Genomic DNA, 10,043 nt, shown 5'->3' with positions numbered 1-10,043 from the left:
TAAGTCGCGCCAATAGACGAATTGTAGAAATAACTCTGTCTGAATTAAAAAAAAACCCACCTTTTGGCACATTTTGCGAACCATACAGAGACTAAGGGAAGTAACATTCTTTAAAATCGACTAAATAAAAAAATAAAAATAAAAAAGCCGACCTACTGACCCTATCTTTATTGGTCACGTTACCCTAAACCAACTTTTGAACTGAATACATTTGACTACAATTTGAGTAGGATTTTACATTGCAAAGTGTCTGTAGAAACAATGGTTTACACTACAACACCCCTGAGATTAAACCTTATTCGATCTGACAAAGAGAGATATACAGTGCAGGGGCGGATCAGTTCATTTTATGGGGGGGGGGGGGGTTCCAAAAGTATATTGTGAAGATATGGGTGTGAAGGCGCTTGCTAGGGGGGTCCGGGGGCATGCCCCCCCGGAAAATTTTGAAAAAAAGGATGCAAAATGGTGCAATCTGGTGCATTCTGAGGATGATCATTACCAATTTCAGGCAGCAGATTTTGTCACTGATTAATACCCCAAAAATTGAAACTCAACCCAAAAAAACACACAAAAATATGTTTATTTTTTGGCTAGGGGGGGGGGGGGGTTTCCGGAAACCCCAGAAACCCCCCCTCGTCCGCCCCTGCAGTGGAAATGAGAGGGAGAGTTGAGTCACATGCATTCTCTGTCCATAGTTCTTAACTTGATCTTTGCGACGTATGGTTACATAATCACAAGTCTTTTTGTCGGTTCTGTGATAGCAAAAGACAATTCCTTGACACTCTGATCACATCCATCCCCATCGTTCAGTGAAAGCACAATCTGAGTTGTCAGACGAACTTCTACGCGTCACCTTCCAAATCAAAAAGGGACGATCTAATCCGTTTCATCTCTATTCTTGGTTTACGATACCATTCGGAGGCTTTGCTATGTGTATGCGATAGGTCTTGGTTGACTGAGACCTTCAGGTAATCCCAAAGAAATGATTCGTCGGCAGCTACATGGGCGGAGCATGTCTTGTACTCTTGTTTATTTTCAAAACGATGTATAACATTTTTCAAAACAAAACGCAATAAATTCGTTATCGTTAAAGGCACAGTAAGCCTCCCGTAAACCATCACAGATACTGTCAGGCTTTTACACACAGTACAAACACCCTTTCATTTAAACGGCGGCCCTATGCTCCACAGGGAGTCTACAGGAATAAGTCAAGTAAGTAAGTCAACAAACACCCTTTCATTTAAACACTCACCGCTTGAGAACATCCTAGGTGCCCTCCGTAAAGAGCGAGCAATTTTCAAAGAATTTATTTTTGCGTGGATTATATTACCCCTGAGCCATCGTGAACCCGTGTGATCAAGTTTCCATTTTTCACAATGTAGTCGTCAGTTAGTAATTTGAATGCGACTCGCTGTGAGCTTATCTGCAATAGCACGTTATTATGTACCTCTGACTATGCACGAAACAAACGGCTGTGGTTCACAAGAACTCTCGCGATGGCTTTTGACTGTTCAGAGGAACTGGCGATAGGCATAAACCGTCGTCTGCTACGAGAACCACGACCTTGCGTGACCCTGCTTCCGGGCTTTTCTTTTTTCAAACTTTCAAAACTTCGAATTGCACTGATCTTGTCTTGATGAAAAAAGAATTCTTTTATGATTTAAGAATGTTTGTGTAATAAGCTGTCAATTTATTATTTAGATTTTAAAAGTTAGGTCTAGCGCCAAAACGCACCACGGTCCGATTGTCTCCGACACAATCCGCATAATTAATTCTTTGAAAATTGCTCGCTCTTTACGTAGGGCACCTAGGATGTTCCCGTTTGGTGAGCGTTCAAATGGAAGGGTGTTTGTACTGTGTGTAAAAGCCTGACAGTATCTGTGATGGTTTACGGGAGGCTTACTGTGCCTTTAAATGTGGCTATGATTATCAGTCACATTGTCGAGAAAGGAAATCTGATATGTTTCCGCCTTTCGAGACACTACCGAGATTTAAGAAACAGCACGTTTCGTTTTGCAGCTCGTTTCGTTTGGTGAATGAGTCACCCCGCGAAACGGAACGTGTAACGAGACGGCATAGGCCGCAGACAAGATTTAGATGTATTCACGTTTCGTTTCGGAATGAAAGGCCGGGCATGGCAGGATATGATCCGCTGACTGGGCATGGCATAATTTCAACTCCACGAGTCAATAAAGGATTGACATACTCGCATTGCACGCACAAGAGCTTCACATTTTTCAATTCATGCACCTGATCACATACGAAGCCAGAATAAAAATTCGATGCGATGACCTACTTCTGCTTCGCCATTTGCTTTCTCACCATGAAGTTGGATAAATGTACCAGGATCAGCACCCTTCAAAATATTTCAGTTCACAACAGTTGTCTACCTCCAATGAACACATTCTCAGCGCTGAAAGACTGTGAAAGGGTTGATGAATCTAGCAATGCATAAAATGGCCAACAAATAAAACTGTTAGTGTGCAAAAATACTCACAAAAGTTGACGAAATATTGTTCGTTTTTTGGGGGTGGAAAACGTGACTGCGTTTTGACGTTCCACGTTCCGTTTCAGTTGACCTTCACCTTTCCAGCGAGAAACCCCCGAAATAATGACGTTTACCACAACTTCAAAACGAAACGTCCCAACGTTTCGTTTCTTAAATCTCCGTACTGTGACATAAATGTGGATATCACAGCGACATCTAACGATAACTAATAATATATTACCGTTTCATATTCATTTAATGCTTTCTTCATTTTAAGTTTGTTTGTTTGTTTGTTTGTTTGCTTAACGCCCAGCCGATCACGAAGGGCCATATCAGGGCCGCGGTGCTGCTTTGACATATAACGTGCGCCACACACAAGACCGAAGTCGCAGCACAGGCTTCATGTCTCACCCAGTCACATTATTCTGACACCGGACCAACTAGTCCTAGCACTAACCCCATAATGCCAGACGCCAGGCGGAGCAGCCACTAGATTGCCAATTTTAAAGTCTTAGGTATGACCCGGCCGGGGTTCGAACCCACGACCTCCCGATCACGGGGCGGACGCCTTACCACTAGGCCAACCGTGCCGGTTTCATTTTAAGTGATTACTGCTGAACTCATTATTTGATTTTTGTTTTTGTGTTCTCTCTCTGGCCCTCGTTGTATTCGAGGCCTGCAATTTATTACTTTTGATCACGACGGAGGTCTCAGTAAAAAGACTTTTCGAAACATACTTCACAGCCAGAGTCCTCTCGGCGCTTTAGCCCTTTCCCCACCCCTCTTACCTATCATTTCGCTCCCCATTTTTTGATTGAGTTTCTGGTTTTTACCATGTAACGCAAATGAGGAGTCTTTGATACTGGTTCAGGTTATTATTATCCGCGCGCGACTGGATTTGTTTTCCGCGAAAGTATTTCGCCATTTCCCGCGTTACGAGCACCTAGAAACAAACAGGTGTGTTTAGCATTCATTCCCCTGCTGAGGTACGTCCATGGCCTGTAAACAACAAGGGCTTGCTGGGTCGTGTACAAGGGGAGATAATGGCTTTACTCTATGGTCTCTGCCCTCCCAAAGTTACTGCCCTTCGGCGTACATACCATCCTGCAGATCACCACTTATATGTCAGTTCAAGCTCTTGAATGGGACCCAATCCCAAGAAACCTTTAGTTTTTAAAAAAAAAACATCGAATAGAGAACATTCAAAACAATCAAAACAAAACGAGAAAATGTATTAGTTGATTCGGCGGGTGATTTGTGCGAATTTCTGTTCAAAGACACGCCACACGGGTTTTTTCCAACATCATGTATCCTTTTCCAGGGTTAGTCACATCGAACATTTGAGAAAGGCTTTTTAAGTTTTTTTTTAAAATTTTGTATTCAAACCATTAACATAATTATTTTAATGGAAAATAAGTTTCTCCAGTCATCTCTCTGGAGAGTTGACGCTGTAACTTCTAATAGACGATTCTAGGAAATATTTCTGTCGGGTTTGTACGAACTGTGAAAGAGTTGTTTCTCTTCGAAACAGAGAGGCAACCTTTTCCTCGTGACATTATCGGCCAATTTTGATCGCGTGGCTCATCTCTACATGTGACCGGCACGGTTGGCCCAGTGGTAAGGCGTCCGCCCCGTGATCGGGAGGTCGTTGGTTCGAACCCCGGCCGGGTCATACCTAAGACTTTAAAATTGGCAATCTAGTGGCTGCTCCGCCTGGCGTCTGGCATTGTGGGGTTAGTGCTAGGACTGGTTGGTCCGGTGTCAGAATAATGTGACTGGGTGAGACATGAAGCCTGTGCTGCGACTTCTGTCTTGTGTGTGGCGCACGTTAAATGTCAAAGCAGCACCGCCCTGATATGGCCCTTCGTGGTCGGCTGGGCGTTAAGCAAACAAACAAACAAACAAACAAACAAAAACAAACAAGCAAACAAACAAACAAATTCTCTACATGTGGTCTTTTACAACCCGCACAAACCCGACAGAGTTATTTCCGGAATTTGTCTATTTCTGTTTATGTGTGCCTGTTCGTTAACGGGAAGGTAAACCATCAATAAATAAATGTCCGTTAACTCTTTCATAATAACAGAACTGTGGGGATGTTTCCATGCACAATTTGCTTTTCTTCGGCAAATATTCCAAAATGGCCATTTCAGTTTCAACAATCCACCACCGTGAACGAAGTTCGGCAACTCAGCCAAAATGACGGCTAAGTTTTCTTCAATTTCAAAAACATTTCGGCGTTCTACCAACGCCAAATATACGACATCCCTGTACATTGCTTCTGCAATACTGAAGTATTGTCGGTGGGAGTAACTTACGATGTGAGAAGTTGTGAGCTGTTACAGGTACTGTTTTATCTAACCTATAGCACATTTCTTCCAAGCGGCAAATGGTCTGTTTTAGAAGTCACCCATTAGTGACTAATGCACCTATCGTTATGGTTCGTAATTAAGATGAAACACCCTGGCAGTCAAGAACTAAAACCACTCTGCTATTTGTAAGGCCAATACAACAAAATCAATGTTTCCGAATCCCTGACCGACCCTATTTTTCCCTCCCAACTGTAGGACATTTTTTTCTAAACTAAAAAACACGTCTTAACAAGGGAAGTTACTCTTCTCCGAAATCCAGGGGACACAGTTCGCACGATTTCCTGCCAATAAAAAGCCACACGTTCCAGTGTAAAAAACCCACCAAGTGTTGACCTTAACGGGGTCAAGAAGCCGCCCTTGGTAATATGGGGGTGGGACACGGAGACAGACAGATAGACAGACAGAGGGAGGGAGAATTTTTTTTAAATGAATAAATTATAATATTTTTTTTAAAGTAAATAAATACATTTTAGAAGAATTAATTAAAAACAATTAAATGAATAAATCAATAAATAATGTTAAAAAATTTTGACCGAGCTCTTTACACGTGGTGACATGGTAGACAAACAAACACCTGAAACCCGGACAAACAGGCAGAGCAAATCCAGTAAGCACCCTTTACAAGGCGGCTTAATAATCCAACGCATGTTCGCATGCTGTCAGTGATAGGAAGTAACTCATTACCGCCTCTTTCCAAAGTAAATGACGTACACACTTTTGCGTCACTTAACCTTCACAGTACCAATGATATTACTCATGAACGGCCCATACTTTCTAAAGAAATATTCAACATAAAAAGTATCCTTCTACACAACCCACGCCATCCAAATAGAAATAAACAAAGTAAAATGCCTTCTTTAATTCAAAAGTGGGTCGTCCACAACCCACCACATAATTATAGACTGTGTAGTTCAAATGACGTCACTATTTATTTGTTTATTTACGGAATAATTCTTCAAAAATCGGTCGTTATGAAGAATCTATAATGTTTGAGATTTACATGAAGTCTCGATCAAAAATACATGTCCCACCCCATATTACCAAGGGCGGGCTTCTTGTCCCCGTTAAGGTCAACACTTGTTTTTGTCCGGAGTTCTAATCCAACGAAACTCAAAGGGAAGTAACTCGGAGTTCTGGGTGAGGGAATTCCCGCAAAGGTATAAGTCTGTCAGTGGGTTTCGTCCCCTGGCTCGGTTTGTAAAAGCGTTAAAAGCTAATATCTTCCGTTTGACTACCGTTAGGAATGTAATTTTTTGCATACACCCGTCTAACCCTATTCCTAACAATTTCACGAAATTTGAGCTTAATTGACAGAGAGATACAAGTCTTACCCGACAAACATCGACCGCCCGCCCGCCCGCCCGCCCGCCTCAAACAAACAAACAAACAAAACAGACAGAGCAAATCCTGTACGCCCCATTATACTAATGGTGGCTTAAAAAAAGTAACCGACCTACCGACCATAATTTCTTTGGGGGCATTGTCCTATGAAATTAACATATTTTATTTTGTTGCCTAATGAATATCCCAACGCAACTCCCACAAACACATCCCAAGCAGAAACGGCCTCCTTGTGCTTGATTTGAACATTACTTTTATTTGATGTAAGTACATGCACTTAGAGAGCTTTTTCTCATGACACTTATTCCTAAGAGGGTAAGAGCAGACTTCTTTGCTTATTTCAAGAAGCAGCAGTAGCTAATTCAAGCCATGCGCAGACCAAATGCATCCACCTGTGCATGACTGCAGGAGTGGGTAACTCAGTGGCACAAAAACACCCACCCAAAATACCCGCAGAGTAATTGCCCTTGTTTGTTGCTCTTCTGACACGCCGCGAGTGAATAGAAACACAGTGAAAGAGGAGTAGGAGTAGAAAGAGAAAGGGGGCAAAAAGAGGAAGATAAAAGAAATGGCGCGAGAAGGAGCAAAGAACATGTTTCCGGAAGACTGATACCCTTGTTGTTACCTTTCCCTTTGCTGGCATTTTTTTCTTTTCTCTTCTGAATGTCTGAAAGTGACATTCTCCTCACTGGGACGTGTACACCTTCAAGTTCAGGTAAGTATAAAGGGGGGGGGGGGGAGGGGTGCTGTTTACGGTGACCCGACCGACTCTATTTTATGCTGCCGACCCTTTAACTTTATCTCAACCCAAAAGAGCAGGTTATGGCCAACAACAGACGCAAGGGCAGTCAATAGGCCAGAGCCTGCTCTATAGGGTTGGGATAACCTTCATCACAACGTTCCCGCTTTGACAAATAAAGAAGGTACGAGAGAGAAAGCAAAGAACAATTCAGGTTGTCGGACAAATGATACCCTTGTTACTAAACTTGTTACTACCCTTGTTACTACCCTTGTTACTACCCTTGTTACTTCTTTCTTTCTCTGTGCTGTTATTTTTTCTTTCACTCTTTTCTGCGTCTCTAGAAGGGGAGCACCCTTCCATTATCAAGCACTTATACACCATCCATTTTCTGCGATTTTAAATCCCCTGTCACACTAGGGCTGCGTCCTCACGGTATTTCCGCGGCGTCCAACAAAAATGAAGAACGCCGAGGCGAGCGCAGTAGGGTCTCCTACAGCGCAGGAGCAACGCGGTGGCATCTCCATTTGTCGTGGTGGGGTCCCCAAGAACGCCATGCACAAAGTACGCGCCGTCGCTCGGCGTTCTGATTTTCCTGCGATCCCACGGCGCTCTGAGAAATTTACAACGCCGTGCCAACTCCGTGGAAACGCGGTACAGTGTGACAGGGGTTTTAGACTTGGCAGATTTTTGGTGTACATTTTTACATTTAGTCAAGTTTTGACTAAATGTTTTAACATAGAGGGGGAATCGAGACGAGAGTCGTGGTGTATGTGTGTGTGTGTGTGTGTGTGTGTGTGTGTGTGTGTGTGTGTGTGTGTGTGTGTGTGTGTGTGTGTGTGTGTGTGTGTGTGTGTGTGTGTGTGTGTGTGTGTGTGTCGAGCGATTCAGACTAAACTACTGGACCGATCTTTATGAAATTTTACATAAGAGTTCCTGGGTATGATATCCCCAGAAGTTTTTTTTCATTTTTTGGATAAATGTCTTTGATGACGTCATATCCGGCTTTTTGTAAAAGTTGAAGCGGCACTGTCACACCCTCATTTTTCAATAAAATTGATTGAAATTTTGGCCAAGCAATCTTCGACGAAGGCCGGACTTTGGTATTGCATGTCAGCTTGGAGGCTTAACAATTAATCAATGACTTTGGTCATTAAAAATCTGAAAATTGTAATTACAATTTTTTTTATAACACGATCCAAATTTACGTTCATCTTATTCTTCGTCATTTTCTGATTCCAAAAACATATAAATATATTATATTGGGATTAAAAACAAGCTCTGAAAATTAAAAATATAAAAATTATGTCTAACTTTTTTCCCGAAATCGATTTAAAAACAATTTCATCTTATTCCTTGTCGGTTCCTGATTCCAAAAACATATAGATATGATATGTTTGGATTAAAAACACGCTCAGAAAGTTAAAACGAAGAGAGGTACAGAAAAGCGTGCTATGCAGCACAGCGCGACCATTACCGCACTATTCTGGCTTGTCGATTTCACTGCCTTTGCCACGAGCGGTGGACTGACGAAACTACGAGTATGCGGTCTTGGTGAAAAAATGCAGTGCGTTCAGTTTCATTCTGTGAGTTCCACAGCTTGACTAAATGTAGTAATTTCGCCTTACGCGACTTGTTTGTTTTTAACCATGTCATTTTTTTTTTATATCTGGAAGTAGTTCACCCTTTTAACCTAACGAGGTTGGGAATTATACACCCCATTGTACGCTTTTGTCACGGAAACACTCTGGACTTGGCCGATGTTTTTGTGTTTGCATTGACTTGGCGGATACAATTTTCGTTTTTAACCATGCCATTTTTGCTGGATATCTGGAAGTAGTTCACCCCTTTAACCTAACAAGATTGGGAATTGCACACCCCAATGCACGCTTTTGTCATGGAAACACTTTGGACTTGGCAGATATTTTCGTGTTAGCATTGTTTCGTTGTTCCGTTGTTATCCTTGCTACGATTGTTCTGTTGATTTCTTAACGTCTGAAAGCGGTTAATCATCATTCCAGCGTCATAAACTGACACGTTAAACTTTATGCGACCGATAAACTTTGAGCTTGGCCAACCGTCAGCATTGTGTTCTATTTGTTCGTTGTCATCCGTGCATGATATCTTGCTCGTTTCACAATCATAATAAAATAGGTCAAGTGGATATGCCTGGCTATTAGCTGATTGTGGCATAATGTGGTCTTTGTTTCTTCTTGTTGAGGTGCTATTTTTTCAGTTGTCTGCCACTACAATCTTTCATGAGTTTCTTCTGGTTTCTTTTCCTCCTCGTTCCTTGAATGAACATATTTTGAAAGGTGGCTGATTTTCTACACCGTGTTGTCCTTGTTTCTTCTTATCCGCGCATGGTGTCCTGTTCTCGAGAGTAACGGGTCAAAAGTCGTTATACCGATACAGCCCAGGGCTACCTAATCTGTGCTTCCTTGTGTCTTATACCGATACAGCCCAGGGCTACCTAATCTGTGCTTCCTTGTGTCGTTATACCGATACAGCCCAGGGCTACCTAATCTGTGCTTCCTTGTGTCGTTATACCGATACAGCCCAGGGCTACCTAATCTGTGCTTCCTTGTGTCTTATACCGATACAGCCCAGGGCTACCTAATCTGTGCTTCCTTGTGTCGTTATACCGATACAGCCCAGGGCTACCTAATCTGTGCTTCCTTGTGTCTTATACCGATACAGCCCAGGGCTACCTAATCTGTGCTTCCTTGTGATACGCACTAGAAGCCTGAACATCGTATTAGAAATTCTTGAAGGGGGTCCCGCGACGCACTAAACTTGCGGTATTTGAGAGAGAGAGAGAGAGAGAGAGAGAGAGAGAGAGAGAGCTCGGAGAGAGAGAGAGCTCGGAGAGAGAGAGAGAGAGAGAGAGAGAGAGAGAGAGCTCGGAGAGAGAGAGAGCTCGGAGAGAGAGCTCGGAGAGAGAGAGAGAGAGCTCGGAGAGAGAGAGAGAGAGCTCGGAGAGAGAGAGAGAGCTCGGAGAGAGCTCGGAGAGAGAGAGAGAGCTCGGAGAGAGAGAGAGAGCTCGGAGAGAGAGAGAGAGAGAGAGAGAGAGAGAGAGAGAGAGAGAGAGAGAGAGAGAGAG

This window comes from Littorina saxatilis, linkage group LG1 (assembly GCF_037325665.1).
Source record: "Littorina saxatilis isolate snail1 linkage group LG1, US_GU_Lsax_2.0, whole genome shotgun sequence".
Lineage (NCBI taxonomy): Eukaryota > Metazoa > Mollusca > Gastropoda > Littorinimorpha > Littorinidae > Littorina > Littorina saxatilis.
Note: the sequence above shows the minus strand (reverse complement) of the source record.